Below are 25,000 nucleotides of genomic sequence, written 5' to 3'. Positions count from 1 at the left end.
GTGTCCCGCATGATGGTGTGAGGGGATGGTGGGTTGGGTGATGTGGTGCTGCAGCCCTCACAAACAATAGTAGTGATAGTAATAGTAGAAGTCAGTATTGGTGGTAGTAATAGTAGTAGAAGTTATCATTGGTGGTAATAATAGCGGTAATAGTAGGAGTAGTAGCAGTAACAGTAACGGTACAGTAGCAGTAGCAGTAGTAGTAGTAATAGTAGTAGCAGTAGCAGTAGTAGTACATTTTTCATCTATCACCTTCCCTCTCACTGCATTCACCAGTATTTTTTTTTTTCACTCCTTCCTATGACTAATTATTTTAAAAAGGGAAGCATCAGAACATCCCAAAAATTATGTTAGACCCTTTTTTGGGGGATTTCAGCTTCAATTTAAGTTAGTGGGGTTTTTTTTTTTTACATTTGTACCATTACTTGCTAGTTTGAACAGTAATAGTAATAGCAGCAACAGCAATATCAATACCATCATAACAACCCACTGATCACTCCTAACTAACATTGAGATAATACAAACTATATACACATTCTATCTAATTACTACATCTTTCCTGGCATCTAGTGTTGACAGAGCCTAGAGGAGCAGCACACACGAAGGAGTCCAGGTGGGGAGTGACGAGTAATTCTGACATGGCTATCTTAATATTCCTCGTCCAATAATTGCGTTCTATACATCTTTAGGCTTGTTGCTGTTGCTATTGTTGTTGGTGGTGGTGGTGGTGGTGTTGGTGGTGGTGGTGGTTGGTGGTGGTGGTGATGGTGGTGGTGGTAGCAGTACTCAATAAAACTACTTTCGCTCACCTCTACCCATTCTTTATTGACTTGTTTTTTTTTCCCTCTCTCTTCTCTTCTCTTCTCTTCTCTTCTCTTCTCTCTCTCTCTCTCTCTCTCTCTCTCTCTCTCTCTCTCTCTCTCTCTCTCTTTCCATCAGTGCCGCGTTCAAAGGTCGACTTGCAACAAACAGACCGTGATCGTTGTTCCAAAATGGCTTCCCGCTGAACCGTGTTTGTGTGTGTGTGTGTGTGTGTGTGTGTGTGTGTGTGTGTGTGTGTGTGTGTGTGTGTGTGTGTGTGTGTGTGTGTGTGTGTGTGTGTGTGTGTGTGTGTGTGTGTGTGTGTGTGTGTGTGTGTGTGTGTGTGTGTGTGTGTGTACAGTCATCCACCTAAACCACACTTCCACAAAATCTACATGACAAGCTCTAATAAAAGAAGAAAAAAACACAAAAACACACAACACCAAGCGACTTCAACAAAACACTCTACATTTCCACTCTAACCTAACCCAGACCACACACAAACCAGAACAAGCCAAACCAAGCCATCAAACACTCATTTCCCTCCGCCTCGCTGTCTGTCCATCCATCCATCCATCCATCCATCCATCCACTGAATCCCTTTGTTTGTCTACCTTGCCTAACCATCCACCTCTCTATCGTCACTCAGTCCTGCCCTAATGTTGCATCAGCTGGGGGCCTCAGAAACCGTCTCTCGTGTTGCTCAATCTGGATACGGTCTAAATATACAATAACTGCAGAGGAATTTGAATGGAAAGAAGGAGAGTAGTGGGAAGGGAAAGGAAGGGAGGATGGAAACAGGGAAGGGTTATGACGGTGGGAAAGGTGTGAGTATTGAGAAAGAGGAGACAGGGGCAGGATGTATTAGGAAAGGAAGGAAGAAAAGAAGGTTACGAGGTGATGACGATGGAAGGAAACAGTGAGAGAGAAAAAGAGGGAGTTGAAAGAAAGAGAAGTATTGTGAATATTTTTTTTCAAGTTTAAAGTTTTACCTCTCTCTCTCTCTCTCTCTCTCTCTCTCTCTCTCTCTCTCTCTCTCTCTCTCTCTCTCTCTCTCTCCCTTGTAAGCGACATAACATAACAATAATAATAATAATAACAACAACTAATAACAACTAATCAACAAATAATTCCCTGCGTAAAGAGGTTTTGTGGAGCGTCACACCGGTGAGTGTGAAAGCTGTGAGTCACAGGTGTGTTCTGATGAACAACACCTGTTCTTAAAAGTGACACTGCCAAGGGGGTGTAGCTCAGTGGTAGAGCATTCGACTGCAGATCGAGAGGTCCCCGGTTCAAACCCGGGCGTCCCCTGCGATTACAATTTTTGATATTTTGAAACACCGAGCCTTCTCGTGAACCTTTCGTCACATGATAAGACTGCTGGAATAAGAAGCTTCACCTTACGCCCTTCTCTTGTCCAGGACCAGGACCACATTCCTTGCTGCCTGGGGGCCGTGCTGGCGAGCAGCGAGCAGGCGGGGCTCTGTGGTAACCGTAGGGCTACAGTATAAATGCAACTGATAATAGTGGAAGTAAAGGGCAAAAAAGCAGAAGGCTCTCTCCCTACCCACCCCTCCCTCCGCCATAAGCCGTAGAGGAAAATAGTCTGGAAATAAATAGCTTACGGGGTTATAGAAGGAAAAATCGAAGGAAATTTTATAGCATAGAGGAAAAAAGATGAAATGAGATCCTCAGTTCCTGGAGGCAGAGAAGCTAATTTCTGATAAACAAACGCTGTTGGCAGCAAATTGGAGGTAAAATATTTGTCAAGACGGTGTTTAAAAGTTTCTACGTTGTTGCAGTCTTTCATGTTTCGAGGAAGCACATTCCAGAGTTAACTACACGGTGAAAAAATAATTGATTCGTGAGACTTGAAGGATTTGCCGATAATTTTGCAACCGTTTCTATGCTTGTGATTTGAAATTTTTACTATAGTTCATGTTATCAATGCCTTTGATGACTCTAAATGCTTGTATTAGATCCTCTCTTAGCCTTAATGTGTTAATGACAGAGAGAGAGAGAGAGAGAGAGAGAGAGAGAGAGAGAGAGAGAGAGAGAGATGGAATGAGCATGCGCAGAAGGCCATAGTCATATTTTTGCCGCTCAAGGATTCCGCAATACAGGCAGTGCTGCGCCCTTGTGTTCTGGACGCCACTCAGAGTGATGACAGACATTAGAAGATATAAGCTGCAATAGTAATCTGTTGGATATATGCATTTACATCTTGCAGAAACGCACTCGCACACGCACACACACACACACACACACACACACACACACACACACACACACACACACACACACACACACGCAACAAAGTACTCCCTGCAATATTTAAAATCTTCATTACTCTGTACGAAGATGCTAAGAAAGATTGACTCGGATGAACGGCAAAAGTGACACATCATTCAATACACACTTCTCATTAGCACTGGAGGCACAGCGGGGCAGGGCAGGCAGGACAAAGAAGGGAGGGACAGGCCAGGGAAGAGTAGGATAAGGTAAGGTAAGGTAAGGTAAGGTAAGGTTAGGTAAGGTAAAGTCAAATTGTCAGTATGAGCAGCCATCCTTGAACAGTGACTCTGGTAGAATGTGGCCTTGACTGAATGACATGCAGGTTAATAATGATTGCTCTCTCTCTCTCTCTCTCTCTCTCTCTCTCTCTCTCTCTCTCTCTCTCTCTCTCTCTCTCTCTCTTGTTCCGTTTCCTGATAAAAAGTGGTGTTTATGATCAGTATTCTGAAACATAGTGGGATGTCACAAGGACTGCTTTCAAGACCAATAGAGATGCTTTGTCAAGTTCTCGTTTATCTTGTTGTTGTTGTTGTTGTTGTTGTTTTCAAGTGGATGTTTCAGGATTTTTATTTCTTTTTATACAACCTGACAGCAGAAAAATCGATGAGAAAAAAAAATGAGTCCACTAAAGGTGCCAGTTTCTGCAAGAGGACAAGGCAAGAGCAACTTTAAAATTGCATAGAGAACAACATTGTAACCAAGAACAACCAAGGAACCAAGGAACAATCAAGGAAAAAAGCATCCTTAAAAATTCCACAAAATGAATGAGGATGATAGAAGAAAAAAAAAGATCATAGGTAAGTTTTCTATAGGAAATATCACGTGTACCCGATAGCTTCTTGCATCTTCCCTTATATTTTTCTCTCTATTAATTAATTTTTCTTGTTATTTTTTTCAGCTTTATCTTTCTTGCAGTCCTTTATCTTTTCTTTACACACATCCAAATCCTAGCAGCGCCTGTCGGAAGCAATCCAGATAAGGGGACGAAACGTTTGGCAATACGTTCATGTGTCCTGCCGCTCTTGTTTTGCGCTTCACGGCCCGGACATCGCGCGCCACGGCTCACCTCGCGTGCCCTCAATCCCTGCAACGGACGGCACGAGACTCCGCGGTGACTGTGGGGCACGGTGGCGCTCCTTTGATGTGCGACGACTGGATGTGATCGATTTGTGACGCGTAATGAGCTAAAAATCTGACTATTTCTCTGCCAATTAGCCACACCTGCGTGCACGTAATGATTCTTACACACACACACACACACACACACACACACACACACACACACACACACACACACACACACACACACACACACACACACACACACACAACAAGAAAAATCGAATACTGGGTCATCTAAAGTAAAGCGAGATATTAGTGCCTACTCATTATCTTACTCTTACTGAGCACTCACTGCCTCACGGTAATGACTAACTCACGCGCTCACACACACACGCATTGCACTCAAGAAAAATCAAGTCAAGTCGTGTCATTTAAACTACAGTAATGAAGCAGTGTATTAGTGACTCCACTTCCTCGTGTGTTATTCAGCACTTACTCCGCTTAAATTTAATCTAAACGAACAAGATACTGATGTAACCAAAACTTTCACTCAACGAAGACTAATTTCACTTCACGTATCCAAAATTTATCCAACATAACCCAAAGAAATCAACCCATATCACCAAAATTCTAACCCAGTGCAGCCAACCAACAATCCAAAAACACCATCACACCTTTCAGTAGCACCAATGGGCGAGGCAAACACCGAGACCCGCCAGTCAGTGCAGCACCAAGTCATCACTCAACGCCAATAACAGGGAACACAGCCCGCCACTCGCCAGTAACAGTGTAACACGTGCAGCTAAACATACCAGGCACAGGTGTGGGGAACTGATCAAGGCGGAACTAGTGAAGGGTGGGAGGAGAGACGGAGGGAGAGAAACATTTGAAACATTTCCTCATTTCCTCGACTACTACATTTGTATGAAATATTAAATAAGCTTTAGAATTTATAATGTGTAGCCAGGTTTGGTAAAGTACAGCGTTACAGGCAGACGATAAATGTATTTAACCAAATTTATAGATTACTTATAAATTAATTGTTATAAAAAGCTTATAAAATTCAGTTATAAAAAGAAAAAAAGAAGGGAGGGAGAAAGTAATACAGGGAGTGAGAACACGAAAGAGGGAGGAAGGAAAGAAAAGAGGGAGGAAAGGAAGCTACGGAGGGAGAGATGGAGGGAGGGAGTGAGACAGAGAGAAGGAAGGATAGAGGGAGAGGAGGAGGGAGGGAAGAAAGGAGGCCAGGAAAGGAATGAAGGAGGGAGACAGTGAGGAAGGGGGGAGGGAGGGAAGACCACGCCTACCTTCCTGGAAACTTCATGATTAATGTTTTCTTCGTTGTCTGAGTCATGCTTCTTTTTTTCTCCAACTTTTATTTTTCTTTTTTTTTTTTCTTCACATCTATGTATTGTATGCGAGGCGCGGAATTCACCAACCAACGACCAGCGTCTTTTCATGATGCAGTAATGTTAATCCTGCAGCTGCTACACATATTTTTTTTTAACCATAGTCACATAATACTTCCAACACACTTCTTGTTTTGCACTAAAATCTCTTCATTTCCTAAAAAAAATAAATTACAATAAACCATCCTATGTTCTTCCCTATGTGGCTATCCAAACATTCCTGTGGCGTTAAATAATCTTGTTAGCCTACAAGAGACAAAACATTATCTTATTTTCATTTCTTAGTTCCATCCAGCAAAATACAAAGAATTAATCCTCCTATCCACATTTCCGTGTCCACACAAACACATCTAAAGAGTTTAATTCATTTTCTAACCAACAAAAGACAAACAATCAATCTTCTATTCCCTTTTCTATGTCAGTGCAAACGTTCCCTGTTGCTTTGAATAATGACAAGGAGTGACTGTAGCTGTGAGAGAGTTAAGATATACGTGGTGGCATTAGAGATTCTCCACTCAACCCATTTACCACGTCACCACCCGCCTTGCCTAAATCATTGTCCCGCCACTACTACCACCACCATCGATCACCACAGCTCGTCGTGAAGGCAAACACTCTCCACTAACACTATATCAATTGCACTCTTTTATTGTCTTGTCTTCCTAACTTCCGTCCTTTCTTCCATCTCTAGTTTCTTTCTTCCTTCTTTCTTTTCTTCCTTCCTTCTTTTTCTCTTTTCTTTTTTTCTTCCATTCCTTTTTTTCTTATCTTCCTTTCTTCCTTCCTTCTTTCCTTCCTTTATTTTTTTTCTTATTTCTTCCACACTCAGAAACAAAACATCTCATGATAAAAGGAGATATGTTGAGTGATTTTAGATGCGTGTGTTTGTGTGTGTGTGTTTGTGAATACGAGTATGTGTGCGTCTGTGTGTGTGTGTGTGTGTGTGTGTGTGTGTGTGTGTGTGTGTGTGTGTGTGTGTGTGTGTGTGTGTGTGTGCATGTAAAAGGAAAGAAAAACAATAAACACACACACACACACACACACACACACACACACACACACACACACACACACACAAACCTTCATTACTCCCGTGACACACTTCCCTCACTTACTATCTTTACACCAGTCAATGCAATACACACGAAAACTTTACAATGACTAACCAACTCCGCTACACCACCAGCACCACCACCACCACTACCACCATCACCCTTCGCCTTGCAACTTACTCCCCCTCCCTGTCCCTAACCTCACATCAACCCCTGCCCCGTCTAAGCTCCTCACTGTCTCACCTCCCACCTTACTATTGATCCCTTGCAAGTCATGAGCTGGCGAGGTGAAAGGGGCAGCCACACCTTTATAATGAGTGCGAAGTTTGTGGACAGGTGTGTGTGTGTGTGTGTGTGTGTGTGTGTGTGTGTGTGTGTGTGTGTGTGTGTGTGTGTGTGTGTGTGTGTGTGTGTGTGTGTGTGTGTGTGTGTGTGTGTGTGTGTGTGTGTGTGTGTGTAAGTAAGTAAGTAAGTAGGTAAATATTTATTGCTATAGAAGTTAACAATATTGCACATAAAGTATGTATACACTGTACATAGGTAAGGTCCGTCGAGCAAAGCTTCCTGACGGACAAATAGTACTATATAATGGGTATGTGGTCATGGACACGTAACATAGTACATTCTAGTCATACTGGTTACTAACATTTTATTACTGGCTCATAGATTGTCGAAGTAAGAGATACTTCTTAATTTCTTGCTTAAACCTCGATATGTTGGCTGTAGTAAGTAGAATTTTTTTCTCAGGAGGCAAACTGTTAAACAACTTGGGACCGCTATTAATCACACTATTTCTGTAAACGTTGGACAAACTAAGTTAATGTTGTTGTTCCTTGTGTTGATATTTCCAGTAAGTAATTTGAAAATGAATTTCTACCGTAACATTTATAAATCAGCAACAGTGTGAAATATTTATGTATATAGCAAAATTTTTTAATATTTTTGTCAATAAATACTTGATTAGTAGACTGAAACTTTTCCATAAAAAATATACACCGAAAAATTTTATTGTGAGTTACTTTTAGCTTCTTGGTGAAGGAAAGCCACGTGTGTGTGTGTGTGTGTGTGTGTGTGTGTGTGTGTGTGTGTGTGTGTGAACCCGACTCAGCGCAACAAGGACTTGCATAGGGCTGCATGCAGGAGGATGGTGGTGCAAGTCTTAAAAGTGGGAGGAAAGCCTGCGCCGGAAACTGTGTGGCACTGGCGTAGGAAACAAAACTTGGTGGTCCCTTATTAAGGACAAACAGGAACTGGCCACCAAGAATCCATCCCTCCTCAGCAAGCAGGACGGTACTGTCGCCACCAGCAGTAAGGAGAGGGCACAGTTGCTGGCTTCCTTGTTTGCTGGAAAAATGAAGGTGGGGAATCCACAGCAGCCACCGCCTCAGCTGGTCCAGATGTGAGAAGACTGATGGTGGAGGTGACGAGCAGATGAAGTTGTGAAGAGAGAGAGAGAGAGAGAGAGAGAGAGAGAGAGAGAGAGAGAGAGAGAGAGAGTACATGACTAAGGAAAAGAAGGAGAAAGTGGAAGTGGCGATGACAGAGAAGGACGAAGAAGACGAGGGAAGCGCGGACAAAGTGAACAAAAACAGGAAGGAAAGTGACAACAAATGCAATAATAAGAGACAGGAAACTAAGAAGGGAAGGGCGTGGACAGAAGGAGAGAAGGAGAATTTAAAGAGACGATGAAGTGAAGAAAAAAAAAAGAATAAATAAAAACAAAGGTGACAAATAAGGCAACAGAGGGCGGTGACTGAGTGAGAGAAAATAATGACAAGCGGGAGATGAAGAAAATGATGAAGGAGGAAGAGGAAGAAGAAGAAGAAGAAGAAGAAGAAGAAGACGAGAGACAAGAGAAAAGAAAACGCAGAGAAGGAGGAGGAGGAGGAGGAGGAGGAGGAGGAGAGGATAAGATAATTGAGTGAGGACGCGACAAGGAGATAGCTAGGAAATTGATGAAAAGTGTGGAGAGAGAGAGAGAGAGAGAGAGAGAGAGAGAGAGAGAGGGGGGACAAAGAAAAATATATAACAATGAAAAGGAAAAAGACAAAAAATATAGAAAGTGAGGCGAAGAGAAGAACTAAGAAAAAATTAAAGAAAAAGAAAACAAGAGAGAAGAAGAAAATAAGGAAACACAACAACAAAGAAAATGAACAAAGGAAAACAAGATAACGAAAGAGAAAGAGGCGAAGAGACACAACACAAACAAGAAAGAACACAAAGAATAACGGGAGGCATAAAAGCAGGAGGAGGAGGAGGAGGAGAAGGAGGAAGAAAAAGAAAAAGTAGAAGAAAAGAACAAGAGGAAATCCGACAACAACAAAAGCGAAGATAAAAGAGGAGGATGAGTAGGAGGAGGAAGAGGAGGAAGAGAGGGAAGAAGGAGGAGGAGAAGGAGGAGGAGGAGTAGAAGGAGGAAGAGGAGGGGACAGGAAAGTAGCAGGTTGAGTTCTTGCAACATGACAGAGAAGACAACGGAGCAACAGAAGGACAAGGGTGAGAGAGAGAGAGAGAGAGAGAGAGAGAGAGAGAGAGAGAGAGAGAGAGAGAGAGAGAGAGAGGAAAAAATGTATCCTTTAAAAAATTCTTCCACTATTCAAAGTGTAACTATAAAGAAAAGACATTCGCGAAAACAAGAAAACAGTGACGTCGTTTGGAAATTTAAAAAATTGAGAGAAAAGAAAAAACAAAGGAAGAAAGAATGAAAGACAGACAGACAGACAGACAGACAGACAGACAGACAGACAGACAGACAGGCAAACAAACAGACAGACGAACAGAAAGGATTAGAAAAACATGAAAAATACATCTACTACTACTACTACCACTACCACCACTACCACCACCACCACCACACCACCACCACCACCACCACCACCACCACTACCACCACCATCACTAAACAAACAAGACGAAAACAAAAACACAAAAATGTAAAACAAAATGAGAAAGAACATCAAACATACCAAACGAAAACGACCCGAAAGGAAGAATAACAAGGAGGAGGAGGAGGAGGAGGAGGAGGAGGAGGAGGAGGAGGAGGAGGAGGAGTTCAACATTCCCCAAGTGGTTGCTTTTGATATGCGCGACTTCGTGAACTATTAAGCCAAGAAGTTCACAAGGGGCTGAGTCTGGCCTGGGAAGTACAGCAGTGTATCAGGTTTCCCACACAAAGGGTTAGGTGTATATCCTTCCTCCCCCCACCCTCTCTCTCTCTCTCTCTCTCTCTCTCTCTCTCTCTCTCTCTCTCTCTTACTTACGTTACGGCCCGTCCGTAACATACTCCACTACCATCACCTCCTCCGCTTGCTACCTCGTTCGCCACCTCTCCACCTCCCCTCCACGTCACCGTCTCATGAAGCCCAGCTCCTGTCCCGAAGTAAGGATTCACGCGGCCCCATTCGACTCAAGCGAAAGTGTTGAGCGAGCTCCATGATTTTTGAAAGGCAATCGAGGTCAAGGCCTCAACCAGTGAACACAACGCCTCTTGGACTATCATGGGATCCACATCACCCAGAACTTCACCACTGCGACACCTCATAAGTATCACTTCCCCTCGTCCCGTTTTTTTCCACATTGCCTCCATATACGATTAGTATTATTGTTAGGTATTAAGTTGGTTCTTTATTGTTGTATTTATTTCTGATATATATGTGTGTGTGTGTGTGTCAGTTTCATATGTTTCATGTTATATCTGTGTATGTCAGTTACATTGCTATTGGGTTATTAAATAGCTTCTTAAGTGCCTCCCTTTGCATTTCCTCACCAGTTGAACCTGCAGTGTTTTTTTTTTTTTTTTTTTTTAGTTATTGTTCACCGGCTCCCCGATGCCAATCTTACCCATTTAACCGGTGAACGTAACATTTATATATTATTACACTTTAGCTTGGATTTTTTACAGGTTAAATGTATATCATGAGCACATCCTATATCTTAAACCTAACCGAAAGTAGTCTAAATTCTCTCTCTCTCTCTCTCTCTCTCTCTCTCTCTCTCTCTCTCTCTCTCTCTCTCTCTCTCTCTCGCCATTTTTTATTCATATATTCTTGTTTTTTTCACTTTCTTTTTTTTTTTCTCATCTTTATTTATTGTTTGGTGTCTTTCTATCTCTGTCTTCTGTATACTTGTTTTAGTGTTTTTTTTCCTTTTCTCTTTTTTTTTTCTTTCTTACTCGTCTTTATCGGGGTCTTCCTCTTTTATCTTCCCCTATCTTCTCAATTATTGTTTTTTTCCCTTTTATTCTTTCCTTCTGTCTGTTTTTCATTCTTCCTTATTTTTTACATTACTTCTTCCTTTTTGTCTTATCTTTATTTTGTCACGGTTTGTCTTCTCTTTTCTTTCTTCATCTTTATCCGATATATCTCGTATGTCCACTTCCTTTTTCTCCCTCCCCATCTATCTTTCTATACCTCCATTCCTCTCCTTTTCCTCCTTCCTTCCTTTCCATATCATTAATCTTCCTCTTTTTTTTTTCTCTCGTTCCTCTTCCATCCTTACTTTCCTCTGTCTGCTTCTCTGACTGTCCTTCTTTCATCCTTATTTTATTATCCTTCGTTTCTTCTTCTTCTCTCCTTTTCTCCCTACATTTCTCTTCCATTTTTTCAATTCCTTCTTCTTCTCCTTCTCTTTGCATTCTCTATTTGCTGATTTCTCCCCTCTTCTTCCATCCACCTTACTCTATGTACTTTACTCCTCATCTCCTTCCTTTATACAGGCTCTCTTTTTCTCTTTTCTTTCTTTCCTCCATCCACTCTTCCCCCTAGTTCATCTTTTCTTCCACCTCTAACCTCAATTCATCACTCCTTTCAGCCTTATCTTCCTTCTTATCCCCTGTCTGTTTTTTTTTTTTCATTCACCCTGACCTTATTCATTTGTTTCTTCCACTCTCCTCTCTCTTCCCTCTTCTTTATCAATTCGTTCTTTCTATCCTTCCTATAAGCATCACAATATTCTTTCTCCCGTCTTGTCTTCTCTCTTTCCGGTCCTTCTCATTCTTTATTCTTTATTCTTTTCTTTCATTCTTCCCGGAATATCAAACACCATATCCTTCTCCTTCCTCCTTCCTCCTGCTACCCATCCTATCACATCAAAAACCCTCTTCTTCCTCCTCCCTTCTTTCTTCTTTCTACCTCCTCCTCTTCCAGTCTTCCTTTAGTACCAAGACAAATTTACTTTCTTCCTCCTTTCCTTCTCTCCTCGCCATACCATCAAGAACCTTCTCCTCTTCCTCTTCCTCCTTCTCCTCCTCCTCCTCCTGTCCCTTTTATTCCTCTTCCTCCTCCACACAACTTTGTTCAGGAAAACCCTCAATACCCAATACCAGGAGGTTGTCTCCGAGGAATGCACGAAGGGAGAGGAGAGGACTGTGGGGAACGAGCACAACTTGACCAGCGGGGAGCGAAGGGCTTCCTGGCATCTTGGGAGTTGGGGTGACTTGGGGGCATCTCTAGAGCATGGCAGGGGATGAGACGGGGGATGATAGAGTTAGCCAGGGGTCGAAATTAAGAGAGGTGGTCGCCTGTGGGAGTCGCAGAAGGTCGTGTGGCGTGACTAGACTCCGGAACGACTGGCTATCAATACGCAGACGGCGATTTGGAGAAGAAAGAAAGGAAGGAAGGAAGGAAGGGCAGGGAAGCGAAAGGAAGCTAAAGGAAGGAAAAGATAAGAGGATATGGAGGATAAGGGGCGACGAGTAGGATGGAAGGGAAACAAAAGAGGCCTGAACAAAGAGTCAAGAGGGTGTAGAAGAGGAGGAAGAGGAGGAGGAAGAGGAGAAAAGAGTACTGTTGCGTGTTTAATGGGAGCTTGCTGACTGTTGTGCAGCTGAGGGAAGGGGATGTAGGAGAAGTGAGAGGGAAGTGAAGTGAGAAAGGTCTGAAGAGTCAAGAGGCAAGAAAGAGGAGGAGGAGGAGGAGGAGGAGGAGGAAAGAAAGAGCACGAGGGAGGCGGAAAGAAAAAAAAGTGAAAGGGAAGCGGATTGAGAAAAGCCACGTACAAAAACTTTGAAAGGAAAAAGAAAAAGAAAAAGAACCTGTTGATGGGAATGACACAAAAGAAGCACGAAACGAAATGAGACGAGACGTTGGGGGAAAGAAAGTTAAAATAAATTAAAGAAGGGTGGGAAGGAAGGAAGGAAAGAAGGAGAGCGTCGGAGAAAGAGACAGAGATAAAGAGAGAGAGAGAGAATGACAAGTGTAACGCAGGGAGGGGAAAGAGAGGAAAGGGAAACTAATTAAACGACGAGACAATTATATCAAACAATAGAAGGTCAACTCTTACACCTGCGTCTTCCGCTCTCCCCTCTCTCACCTGTCCCTCCCTCCATCCTGCCCCACCTTCTCCCCCCTCCGCTGCTCTCTTCCCGCCCACGTCCACCACGAAATGCCACGCTGAGGTACTGTTAAGGACCTGACTAGTTCTGAATTCGTAAACTGAATTCGTAAAGTTGGACAAGGTTTGGTATGTTAGGCGAGGTGAAGTGAGGTAAGGTTAGGTGAGGTGAGGCTAGGTTAAATGAGGTTAGGTTAGGTTAGGTTTGGTGAGGTGAGGTTAAGTTGCGTTAGGTTAGGTTAGGTTGCGTTAGGTTAGGTTAGGTTAGGTTGGGTTGGGGTGGGTTAGGTTAGGTTGCGTTAGGTTAGGTTGGGTTACGTTAGGTTATGTCTCACTTTAGATGTTAGGATAGATTACACGTCAGGGAGAGAGTACAATTAGTAACGTAACCACTTTGAATGTTAGTTTGGGCATGATTTGACTGTAGTGGGTTAGGTTAGGTTAGCTGACAAATTCATTCAGATGTTAAGATAGCTAACGTTAGGTAAAGTTACGTAAGCTAAAGTAAATTTACATTTCTTTTCCCTTTTTTGTAAGGTTTGGATATGTTAACTTAGATTTGATTGACTTGAAATGGATTCCGATGTTAGGATAGAGTATTTATATTACTTTACGCTTCCATAAAATTTAGAGACTTGAAATTTCCATAAGATACATTTAGAGATACACCAGAAAGTTATAAGGAATTAATATGAAACATGACAGCAAAGAATAAGATCAATAACTACAAATTAATTCATATGAAACACAGCAGCACGAGTATGAGCATGTCCATTCTCTGTCTACTTCCCTGCTTCAACAAAGAGCGCGACAGGTAATCGAGATCCCACCCCTTAACAAAACTCGCTCCGTTACCACAGCATTGACGCTCTTACTAACCTTTCTTCCTCCTCCTCCTCCTTTTGCACACACCCCACACACACCTGCTCGCCCACGCACGCCTCCACATCGATGCCACTCTAAGACAGACAATCACACAGTCCACCACCGCAGGAATCTAATTTCATCTGTTTATCGATTCCTTACAGTGTGACTTAACTCCTGCACTTCTTACAGACTCTCTCTCTCTCTCTCTCTCTCTCTCTCTCTCTCTCTCTCTCTCTCTGCCCCTCCCAGCCCACCATTTCACCAGGATACGCAACAACTGACAGCGTTTTAAGATATCTATAGAAATGTAAAGCAAAATAAAAAGAGTAGAAGAATTTCAGACATCTACTAAGAATTGGAGAGTAGATTTGTTTTCCAATTTCTAGTAAGGAGAAAGCTGTAGAAAAGAAAAATGTCAGGTACCTTAATAATAAAAAAACAGGATAAAAGGTTTTTTTCTATTCCTGCCCACTGGAGAGTAAAAAAGAGATAGAGTAAAAAGAGAAGATATGAACATTTTTTTTTACCATTTTCTAGTCAATTTCTAGTAAGGTAATATTTGTACAGTAGAGGAATGTTAAGCTCCTAATGACAGGTAGAATAAAGTAGATTTTTTTTTTCTTCTATTTCTGTCCAGTGTAACATAATGACTTTAGAGTTGAAATATGTCTAAGTGGTTTGTAATGAAGAACCATTAGCCAGACAGTGCAAACATTAAGATCTCACCTGTACACAGAGTCATCATCCACTCCCTTTTATGTCCCACTAATTAGACAATCACATCTGACGTTCGCAAGCCAGGGACACAGTAAAGCGGACTGAATGAACCTCCCGTGTCTGGACTTGCTAACTCCTAAAAGGCTCTTAAGTGAAGATAACACCGCTTCCGAGAGTGCTTCCACGACTACAAGTGATGGTTTACCACAAAATTAGACAATCACACCTAACGTTCGCAAGTCAAGGACACAGTAAAACGGACTGAATAAACCTCCTGTGTCTGGACTCGCTAACTCTTAAGAGGCTCTAAGTGAAGATAATACCGCTTACGAGAGAGCTTCCTCGACTGCAAGTGATGGTTAACAAGAACTCCACACTGAAAATACCCCATAAGAACCTGACTTTAATTATCCATGTAACCCTTGAAAAGTCACGTAAAGGTCGCAAACGTTTAGAAATACAAGCACAAATCCAACGAGAAAACACACAGAAGCCCCGAGCAAACAGTGGTATAAGGAGAAGCGCTCTTCGTATTACTTCATTTACTACTTCATTAAGCTTTGATGCGAGGCGCGGAGTGTACTAAAGGCAAGTTTTACGTCCGTGTCTTACGAGCGTCAAGATTACTGGGTGTAAATGTCACGAGATAAGTGGCGTGAAGGAGAACTGGCGTGCCCAAACTGCAGAGGGAAAAAGCCTCGTGTTGTTAGGACGCGCACTTGGTTGAAATCGCGTCCTTGTTCTCCCAATAAAGCAAAGGGAGTGAATGAAAAGGCAAAACTCGCGTCCAATATCAAAGCTCAGGTGGCACAGGTGGTGAGGACGGTGACAGGACTACTTGGTGACGTCATCTTCTTTCTATTTACCCGTTAAATTTTATTCTGGTTCCTTTTATTCGTTTTATTTACTGGGGTTTTTTTTTCGTCTTTATTCTTTTCTTTTATCATTATTATTTTATGTTGTGAATGTTTTAACTCCATTCCTTATCTCCACCTTCTGGCTTTTTCTTTTTTTTTCTCTTTAATCTCTTCATCCCTTCACTTTGTTATGGTTCTTGTTTATCATGTGTTATCTATCATCTAAAAGTTATCGTTTCTTCTTTTCCTTCGTTCTTTGTTCCATATGTTTCTTTATTTCCTTTTTTTTTTTTTTTGCTTCTCTTCCTCTAATTTTATCCTTTATCTTATTCCTCGTGTGTTTAGTTTAGTTTTTCTTTCCTTTGCCTGATAATTATTTTTCGTGTCTTTTCATATAGTTAGCATTCCTCTTGCCTTCCATATTCTTTTTCTTTTCTTTTGTTTTACTATTAGTCTTTTCTTTATCCTCATCTGTCACCCTCTCATCTGTCTTTAACGTTTTTTTTTTCTCTCCTTCGATTCCGTCTTATACTTCAGTCTTTTACAGTTAATTTTTCATTCCTCCTTCTCCATTTTTCTGTTTCTCTCTTCCTTGAGATTTTTAGCCTATCTTTTCATCATTACTTTCTTCCTTCCTCCTCTTTCCTTTTAAGCATCACTATTCTCACTAACCTTTTTCCTTGCTTAATTCCTCCATGCATCTCCTCATTTCATTTTTCCCTTAACTTTTCTCTATTTCCTCCTCTCCTCCACATTTTCCCCAAACTTTTGACTTTTCCTTCCTTCTCTTTCACTCTCTACCAACCTTCCCTTAATGTTCTTCCTTTCCTTGACGTTTCTTTCTCTCTAATACTTGCACAGCGGCACGAGACGACCAACAAATGTCATACGCTCATTTCCACCCAGTCCTCCTTCTCTAACCTTGGCCCATTCCCCTCCCCAAATCCCCACACACCCCGTCTTCCTTCTCACTTGTCCCCACTTCCCTCCCCCATACGTTCTCCTCACCTCTCGGACGCCTGCCAGGTCTCGAGTCAAGAAGCTCAGATAAAAACGTACCTTACTCGTGCAACTTCAGAGGAGAGCAACGAAAGGAGTCTGATTTCTCAACAGTGTCGCTTAGAGAGAGAAAGCCAGTGATGAGGTGGTTAGATGCGCAATTGGAATGAATCTTAAGGGAGAGAAGATAGACAGGAGAGTGGGAACGAGATGGATAGATATGAGACAGGAACAAAAGAAGGAAAAAGAAGATTGACACGAGAGAAAGGCAGAAAGAAATGCAACAGGAAGGAAGGAATACAATGGAAAGAAGGTAGGAGGAGGGGGAGCAAAAAAATATGTATAAGCAAAAGGAATGATTGAAAGGAGAAATTATAAAATACAGAGATTATATCAACTCAAAATAAAGAAAATTGGAGAAAGATGGACACAAAAATAATATAGGAAGAAGGAAGACAGAAAAATAATATAGGAAGAAGGAAGACAGAAAATAGGAATAAGGAGACGACAAAATGTAAAATAATAATGAAAAAAGACGAGAGAGAGAGAGAGAGAGAGAGAGAGAGAGAGAGAGAGAGAGAGGGGGATGGAATACGAGAAGGAAGAAAACGACGACGACGAGGAGGAAGAAAGCGAAGAAGCGCGAGAGAAAAATAATAGAGAGAGAGAGAGAGAGAGAGAGAGACAAATAGAATAAATAAGCAGAAAAAAAAAGCATAAATATGGAGGAGAAAGAGAAAAAATGGGTAGGAATGATAAAAGAATACAAATGTGAGTAATTGCAGCAAGAGGAGAAGAAGGAGGAAGTGCAGGAGGAGGAGGAGAAGGAAGAGGAAGAAGAGGAGGAGGAAGAGGAGAGGAATGAATTAAGGAGCCGAGTATTTTGGGGGAAGACAAACAGTCCTTGGAATCATATCAGGAAGGATAAGAAGATGAGCAAATACCGGAGGAGCGGAGACTGCCAAACCTGGAGGAGGAGGAGGAGGAGGAGGAGAAGAAGGAGGAGGAGGAGGAAGACGAGGGAAGGGAAAAAAGAGGAGAGGGGAGAGAAAAGAAAAGAGAAACGGAAAAAAGAAGAAAGGGAATGAAAATGAGAAGCAGAAACAATGAAAAAAAGAAAGACAAAGAAAGAGAAGAGAAAGAAAGAAAATAAGAAAGAAACTAAGAAACAAAAAGAAAGTGAATGAATACCAGAGAGAGAGAGAGAGAGAGAGAGAGAGAGAGAGAGAGAGAGAGAGAGAGAGACCAAACTACATTTCCTTTCTCTTCTCTTCTGTCACACTACACCCCACACATCCCCTTCCTTCCCTCTTCCCTCACTTCTTCCTACGCCTCCCCGCCCCTCCCCTTCTTTCCCTCACTCTCCCCTCTCCCTACTTACACTCTCACCGTCCTTTGATCATCTCTCTCTCTCTCTCTCTCTCTCTCTCTCTCTCTCTCTCTCTCTCTCTCTCTCTCTCTCTCTCTCTCTCTTAGTACAGAAAAAATATACCCTGCTTATTATCATCATACTGAGAGAGAGAGAGAGAGAGAGAGAGAGAGAGAAAAAATATACCCTGCTTATTATCATCATACTGAGAGAGAGAGAGAGAGAGAGAGAGAGAGAGAGAGAGAGAGAGAGAGAGAGAGAGAGAGAGAGAGAGAGAGAGAGAGAGAGAGAGAGAGAGAGAGAGAGAGAGAGTACTTAGATAAAAAAAAAAAAAGAGCGACTAGAGACACATAATCGAGTCACACACGTTAGAAATAATGGGAGGATGATTATCTCTCTCTCTCTCTCTCTCTCTCTCTCTCTCTCTCTCTCTTACACATTCACTCCCTTTTCTCCAGCACGGACGCCACACAAAACACGCTAATCGACCGGAAGGAGGAAGGTCCGCGTCTCCACAACACGATGGAATGGATAAAGACAATAGCGGCGACTGTTTCTCCTCCTCGTTTGTCTAGTAAAAGCATCCCCCTCCCCCCTCTCTACCTTCCTATAACTGCCCCCTACCTTTCCTCCCTCCCTCCCTGCCTTCCTTCTTCCCTCCACGCCTCATCGACCTTTACATTACGCAAGCCTGTCTTCCTACCCTGTCAACGACGTCCCATTCTTCCCTGTACTAAATTGCTGCTTCTGCTTTATTCATTGGCTGGTCTGAAGGTTTGGGTGAGACAGGCTGGTCATAGAGTAGGTATAGGAGGGTTATCAAGTACGTTTACATTTGTTCTTCCTAACGCAGCGCCGCACTTACTTTGCTAACTGTCCGATCTGTGAAGAATATATGGACGGTTGACAGGTTAAGTAGGGAGGGTTGGAGGTTATTATTTTTCGGGTGTTTTTTTTTTTCTTAGAATGATATGTTAGTGATAGTGGTAATGATGTTTCTCTCGTTCTTTTGTGAACTTTTTTTTTTCTTGTGTGTTTCTTTTTTTCTATTTCAGAAGGACCTTTATGATTTATTCCATTTTGTTTTGTTTTGCTTCAGTAGTCTTCAGTGGTAGTGATAAGTGTATTGACGCGTCTTGTGTTTTTTTGATAAATCGTCTTTTTTTTTTTTTCACTTCCGTCATTTTTTTGTCTTTCTTTGGCTACTATATTGTCTCCATTTCCTTCTGTTTCTTTTTTATTTCTTCCAATCTTTATTTATTTTTTCTCTTCAAATCTCCATTTTCTGATTTTGTGCTGTCATTGGTATGCGTGTTATTTGTTGGTGATTACAATTCTTACGGTTTTTTTCGTGTTTTTCTTTTTTTTATAGTTTAGATTTAATTACTGATCTCTTTTTTCACTTTTTTTTATTACTTTTTTTTCTCTTCTTAATTAGATACAGCATTTCTTCCATTATCTCCTTTTTTGTTCTATGTTGATTGCCGTACATTGTAAAACGTCCTTCACTATGGGAAAATTCTACAATGATATATATGTATAACAATATTACGAACTATTTTGACAACACAGAACTGGTAATCCCTAAAAAAAAAAAAAAAAAAAAAAAGCGCGCACACACACACACACACACACACACACACGAACAATTTTTTTTATTTTCATTAATACCACGTTAGTTTTTTCTTTCCTTCTTTTCTCCTGTCACCATTTTCCCTTTGTCTTTCATCTATTCCTATTCCCCGTCACCTCATTCTCTCCTTCACCTTAGTGGCACGGAGGAGGCAAAAAATAAAAAATGAGAAGGCAAGGTCATTTTTCTTCTACACCAGTTACCAGACATCATACACGTAAATTTCTTCCTTCATTTCATATTTTACATTTCTCTTTCCGCCTTTCATCCCTTCCCATTCCTCTCTTACTCCTAAAAAGACGAAAATTAGCTAAATAACTATAAGCATTTCATTCCTTCATTTCTCTTTGAGGCAGCAGCGAGAAAAGATTTTAACCTACCAAGGACGCACACTTAAACTCCCACACATGTTTATCTGCTCCATATCGATCGCCCAAACATCCAGTAAGAAAACATTCGTGCATATAATTATTTTATGCATTCCCTGTCTTCCTTTTCGTAGTGCGAGGCTGCTGCTCATTCACCACTAATATGTATGTACAGATTTTGGTACAGTAAAGAGATTGAAGAATAATTGAAGAATAATTTTATCTTCCTGTCACTGTGCCTTATTTTCTCCCTCAATCTAAAAGCCTCTGATCTAAAGACTTATCAGTTTACAAGTTTTATAAGACTGTCAGCTGATTGAAGGTCCTACAAACGAGAGAAAGGAACCTAATCTATCATCAGTTGTCAGGATTTAAAAGGGAACTCAATAAAGCAGAGGTCATAAGATTGAAAGAAAACATAAGATCAAAATAGATACACAAATTATTCTACTTCTCACCATGCCTGTTCATTGATCTGGCCTTGCAATTCGATATCAAGGTAATCTTTAAAAGGTGGGCGAGTGAAGAGCTACGACGCATGCGCAATACCGTAAATGGCAAACTGTCTATATTGGTATGCAGTTACGCGCGTCCGATACTGGATGCAGAACACCACCCTTAAAATATCGCTAGGATAACATTTGTCTCTCACAATGATAGACTTGACAAAAACAAACATTAGCTATAGAAAGCAGTATCACGTTACTACTGCTGCTGCTGCTGCTCCTCCTTCTCCTCCTCCCTCCTCCTCCTCCTCTTCCTCCTCCTCCTCCTCCTCCTCCTCCTCCTCCTCCTCCTCCTCCTACTACTACTACTACTACTACTACTACTACTCTTACTATTACTAGTAGGCTACTAGTACTACTACACACACACACACACACACACACACACACACACACACACACACACACACACACAACCACAAACCAAACTCTCTCTCGCACATAGATACAAGATAAACGACCTCTCAGCACACATGTCTCTCAGTAGAAGTAGATCACATGCCAAACGCTGCACCGTAAAAGCCGAGGCAACGAACACGAGGGCGCGTCTCAAGACTCAGGGCACGGTGATTCAGTAGAGAGGCGCAGGGAGCACGTGTGGATAGGAGATACCAGGGGGAGAAGGTAGGTGGGAAATGTGCTGTTTGATACCACACACTCCCTGCCAGACGCAGCATCAAGGGAGACAAGGAGATGAGGGTAATATAACACTGTACTTATATATACTGCAGAAAATATTATGGTGATGGTGAGGATGATAATGGTGGTAATGGTGGCGGTGGTAATGATGATAAAAATTAACATTATTAATTCGAGGAAGAAAAATAGTTTTGAAGGAAAGAAAACACAAGAACAAGGAAAAACAAAACAAAAATGAACCAATAAAAGAAAATAAATATAACTAACACAGAGAGAGAGAGAGAGAGAGAGAGAGAGAGAGAGGATCGGGGAGAGGCGGGGGATGGAGGCGTGACACAGATAAGGGGCACAGGAGAAAGACAGCAAAGAGAAGATGATGAAGATGTTGAGAGGCGATAACTAGATGCCAAAAATGTGTGTGTGTGTGTGTGTGTGTGTGTGTGTGTGTGTGTGTGTGTGTGTGTGTGTGTGTAGGAAAGGCCTTGGGGTATTAGTTCCGACATTTAAACCTTAATCTCTCTCTCTCTCTCTCTCTCTCTCTCTCTCTCTCTCTCTCTCTCTCTCTCTCTATCACCACCAGAAGAGGAAAATTGGCTTTTAATCGCCACTATCTCTTCGTGAATAAAAATTAAGGCTCTACTTTCACCACTACGGTCACGATTTATCTCTGGCACTTGAGAGAGAGAGAGAGAGAGAGAGAGAGAGAGAGAGAGAGAGAGAGAGAGAGATTCACTGCATATTTACATTCTACAGTTAATCCTTGTGACATAACTTATTCATCATTATTAGGCTATTATTATTATTATTATTATTATTTCTAGTTACAGTGATTGCTACATAAGTATTCCTCATGGACATTTTCTACAGGTGTATTCTTCTCTTTTAAACACACAACACACACACACACACACACACACACACACACACACACACACACACACACACACACACACACACATACCTTCTCAGTCTCGGAAATTTTGCCTAAGCGTATTATAAATCTAAGGTGAGGAGTGAGTGAGTGAGTGTGAGGAGTGAGTGAGTGAGTGAGTGAGTGAGAGAGAAAGTGAGTGAGAAAGTACACACACACACACACACACACACACACACACACACACACACACACACACACACACACATACCTTCTCAGTCTCGGAAATTTTGCCTAAGCGTATTATAAATCTAAGGTGAGTGAGTGAGTGAGAAAGTGAGTGAGAAAGTGAGTGAGAAATGAGTGAGTGGAGGAGATATACAGTAAAAAATAATAAGTACTTTTGTCTCTTTGTTAATCTAAATTTTTATCTCCTCCGTGTGTGTGTGTGTGTGTGTGTGTGTGTGTGTGTGTGTGTGTGTGTGTGTGTGTGCGTGCGTGCGCTAAAGACTTGAATTTTACATTTTTTGTCTGTGTTTTATGTATGACTGCATGATTGCAACTCTCTCTCTCTCTCTCTCTCTCTCTCTCTCTCTCTCTCTCTCTCTCTCTCTCTCTCTCTCTCTCTCTCTCTCTCTCTCGCTTAGTAATAATAAAGTTCCCAATTTATCTCTCCTTCCTTTCTTTCTTCTCATTTCCTTCCTTTCTTTCTTCTCTATTTCCATCCTTTCTTCTCTATTAAGCTTTATCTCTTTGTCTTCCCCTCCTTCCTCTTCTGTTCTTTGTGTTCTTTCTGTTTAAGTGAATAAGCGATATGACATAGGGTTGAGAGTGTGTGTGTGTGTGTGTGTGTGTGTGTGTGTGTGTGTGTGTGTGTGTGTGTGTGTGTGTTTCTTGGTGTCGGCATCATACCCTCCAGCGTGAGAAGCAAATATTAAAAAGAAAAAGAAAATTATGAAAACAATTCTGTATATGTTCACGTAATACGCAAAAACAGTTAACCATTAATATAAGAGGACGAGGAAGTTTTCAATAGCGTAGAAGGAAGAGGAGAAAGAACAACAGCAGCAGCTAGATAAGGGAGCACGGAGCGGGGCAAGAGTACCGAGTAGAGATAAGTGTGTGTGTGTGTGTGTGTGTGTGTGTGTGTGTGTGTGTGTGTGTGTGGAGGCAGGGGGGGTTGTAGCTAAATATGTCAGGGCTGGATGTATATTAACATGATAATGACCCCTGTGGCAAAACAACATACGCACAGCACAGCACTTACGGAACTGGGAACGGGACAAGGACAGGGACGAGTACCATGATGTCTGCTGTAACTACTGTCACTTCTGCACTCATTTTATGCTTTTTTATCGTTGCTTTAACTTCCATTCTCATATCAAACAAAATCGCCTCTTTTTCCGTTATATTTTCACCTTATGTATATCTAATTTCTTTATTCTTTTCACATCCTCGTCTCCGTTTTTTTTTTTTTTTTTTTGTCACCCCTTTTTTCTTCCCACTACAGTTTCCACAGCTACCGAATGAGTGGAGGAGGATGCAACAATGGGGAAGACTTTATTTGAACTCAAGAGGCAAGTACTAACGGTGAGGGTGACAGAACCACAGTTATTATCAACATTTCATGCATATAATTCCATCTGCGTCAGTAGGTCCGGTTCTCGTTCTTGATGGAAAATGGAGCAGCACTGTAAATTTTTAGACGCCTATTGCATCAGAACGAGAGAGAGAGAGAGAGAGAGAGAGAGAGAGAGAGAGAGAGAGAGAGAGAGAGAGAGAGAGAGAGAGAGAGAGAGAGAGAGAGAGAGAGAGAATATACCGTCTCTAAGCTTTACACGTAGCGAAGCAGAGTAGGTATAGGAAGGAAACTGATCTCCCACACGCATCCCTCTCTTCCTTGCTCCCAGAATAGGAAAAGCCGAGAAGCGAGAATGTGTGTATGGAAGATGAGCAAGTATGGCCGCTTTGAATACTCGGTCGGCCGTATTCAAAAATTCTGTGAGGGCCAATATTGCGAAAATTACATTCCTGTCATAGCGCGCCCACTCTAATCTTTATCAGCGTCACCAGCTTGCTACTCCTGGCTATGGCGGCAAAGGCGGCGGCGGTGGCGGTGGTGATGGTGGAGAAGGAAGAGGATGTAGGTAGATATGGTAGAAGTTGTTGTTGTATTAGTAAGAAGATAAAAGACTATGATGAGAAGTGCTTGTAGAAGTAGTAGTAGTAGTAATAATAGTAGTAGAAGGAGAAAGAGGAGTGCTAGTAGTAGTGGTGGTGATAAAGGCAGCACCAGTAGCAGTAGAAAAAAAGCAGAACAGAATTAGTTGCTATGGCAGGAACACAAACACTAGAGTCCGTCCCTACACTCCTGGCCTCTGATCGCCCTACAGACACCACTCACGGGTGCCTGTAAGCCGTACCCTGCGAGGAAATCCATCTACGCCTCTCCACCAGACTCACAGCTTTATGATACGACAACCACAGCGCGTTACCGTATTTAAAGGCAGTAAAACAAAAAAACTCATATTTTATCTCTCAATTTGAATATTAATAGTTACAATACAGGTAAACAAAATCCAACGCTAATGTTAATTCTATTACGGTATCTCACCATTGTATAATACTCGCATTCATTAAATACATTAAGTTTTGCATAGCCAATAACACAATAAGTAACACTCATAAAATTCTACACTTTCCTATGCACATTAATTTGCATTATGTATAGATAATTAAAAAACAATCATTAATTTCTCAATGGTCTCACTGTACTACTATCATTGGCACCAAGTATATCAGTTCCGTGGAGAGGCAAGAGAGGCGAGACTGAGACGATAGGAGCACATCAGAAGGGATGAGACGTAAGTGAGGAGGAGGATACTGGAAATGGACCAACCCGGAAGGAGGAGAGGAAGAGCAAAGAAGAGATTTATGGATGCAGTGAAAGAAAACATACAAGTTGTGAGTGAGACAGAGAAAAGCGCAGAAGACCTAACGTACCGAAGAAAGATGAGTTACTGCGGCGACGTGTATTTGGAGAAGCAGAAAAGAGAAGAACAGACAAGATGTAGTGTATTGGCATCAGGAGGAAGCGGGAATGGCAATTTAGCAGTAGCAGTTTAAGCAGCTTAGTCCATTAACACTGACTTAGACACTACTAGGCGCGTGAGGTTTGATGACCCCAGGACTAAATATTTGCAGACTTAGTAATGGTGCGCTCTT

At 41.7% G+C, this 25,000-nt stretch overlaps 1 protein-coding gene and 1 non-coding gene across 5 annotated transcripts in view; one reads left to right on the top strand and one right to left on the bottom strand.

The window, feature by feature from the left end:
- The window catches only part of LOC123514651 (5-hydroxytryptamine receptor 1-like), a 456,202-nt gene that overhangs the window by 417,830 nt on the left and 13,372 nt on the right, over window positions 1-25,000 (bottom strand). The gene's annotated exons all lie outside the window — the stretch shown is intronic.
- Window positions 2,041-2,112, top strand: Trnac-gca. Its single transcript has one exon. It is a non-coding gene; the product is annotated as a tRNA-Cys (tRNA).

Source organism: Portunus trituberculatus, chromosome 38 (assembly GCF_017591435.1).
Source record: "Portunus trituberculatus isolate SZX2019 chromosome 38, ASM1759143v1, whole genome shotgun sequence".
NCBI classification, from domain to species: domain Eukaryota; kingdom Metazoa; phylum Arthropoda; class Malacostraca; order Decapoda; family Portunidae; genus Portunus; species Portunus trituberculatus.
Note: the sequence above shows the minus strand (reverse complement) of the source record. Positions and strands in the feature narration are given on the sequence as shown.